This window comes from Triticum dicoccoides, chromosome 2B (genome assembly GCF_002162155.2).
Source record: "Triticum dicoccoides isolate Atlit2015 ecotype Zavitan chromosome 2B, WEW_v2.0, whole genome shotgun sequence".
Lineage (NCBI taxonomy): Eukaryota > Viridiplantae > Streptophyta > Magnoliopsida > Poales > Poaceae > Triticum > Triticum dicoccoides.
In genome coordinates this window covers 65,052,590-65,054,205 of record NC_041383.1, presented here as the reverse complement: position 1 = coordinate 65,054,205, position 1,616 = coordinate 65,052,590, and positions in this window count along the sequence as shown.

The following is a 1,616-nucleotide window of genomic DNA, read 5'->3' as shown; positions in this document are numbered from 1 at the left end:
GCATTAACGCGCCGGCGTTAATAACCACGGCGCCGCCTGCCCGCCTCCCTCCCTCCCCCCGCTATAAAACGGCACCGGCCCGATGGCTTTCTTCCGCCACCTCCCGCACCTCCCGCACCCTCCACCTCCACGCCACCTCCCGCACCCGATGGCTTTCTTCGGCGGTAGCAGCAGCACCGGTGGCGGCGCCGCCGCCGACGCCCCCGGCGCATGGCCGACGAGCATCAGAGGGCCGGAGACGGAGGAGCTCCACCACTACTGCCTCCCCGTGCCGCCGTGCTGCCGTCTACCGCGCAACTGGAAGATCGACGCGGAGGGCTTTGCGACGTTGGGTCCCGGCGCGACGGAGGAGGAGCTCCGCAACCACAGCGGCGGCCGGCACAACATTGAAGGCCGAAAGCGGTTTTGGCGCGGGAAGGACTATTGGGAGGTGATGGCGGCCTTCCGCCTTGCCGCGGCCGGCGAGACCCCCGATCTGACGGGCCGCAGCGGCCGTCTTCGCGCACCGCCTCCACCGCAATATCGCCGCAGACGTGGCGGCGGCCACGGTGTGTACCCGGCACGGGCGCCCGCGCCGTCCGCCCCTCCCTTGCCGCCGGGGATCGAGTTGCCGCCGGAGCAGGTTATCCTCCGCGAGGACGGTGATCCGGATGACACGCCGGGGTACCACGTCGCCCTACGGGCGTCGGAGGCTGCAGCGGCGGCGGCGGAGGCGATGGAGGCCGCCGAGATTGCAGACGCAATCCAGGCGGCCGAGGCGGCGCAGCAGGCGGCGATGGTGGCGCCGGAGTGGCAGCAGGTGCCGCCGGAGTGGCAGCAAGCGCCGGCGGCGGAGGAGGAGGAGGATTCCGACGACGATCCGATAGACTGGGACGACCTCGCGAACCGGTCCAGCAGCGACGATGACGGCGGCGACGGTCCGGCCGTCATTGACCTCGTCGATAGCGACGACGAGTAGTTTTTTTGTGTTTTTTATTTAATTTGGTTATGTCGTTGTAAGCCTAAGTAGTAGACTTTATGTGGTGAACTTTGAATCGTTGAGTTAGCCCGAGTATGTAAAATATTTTATCTATGTTGAATGAAATTTGAGTGAAATTAATTTTGTCCATTTCATTCGAGAGTTTTGATTTGATTATGCGTTTGTACATAAATACTTGCTAAAAACGCTTAGTATGAGAGTACGTCCTGCACGCACGATATGGACAAAAACAGAGAGGAAAGACACGTCGCGTCACGTTCGAACATCGGTGTAGGGTACTTTTTCCTTAAAAACCCTAGAAAATGCGTGGAGCGTCGGAAAAATATGGGAGTTGGCGTGGGTGCAGTGGATGGTAATGGCAACTTGTGGAAAAAGTGTCGCGAGGTTTGACGGAGTAGAAAAAAAACCGTAGTTGGGAACCCCCTCCCCGGCAGACCGACAAGTAGCTGGTTGCACTGGGGCTACGTGATCGCATGCATGCAACTGCACCAAAGTGTGCGTACGTGTGGGCACGGCCAACGTAGGCCCCCACGCAAGGTTGGAACGAAAACGGACACAAAACGGACGTTGCATCACGTCCGGGCAGTGTTTTTGCGATTTTGGACCTGGAAAACCCTAGAAAATGCGTGGAGCGTCG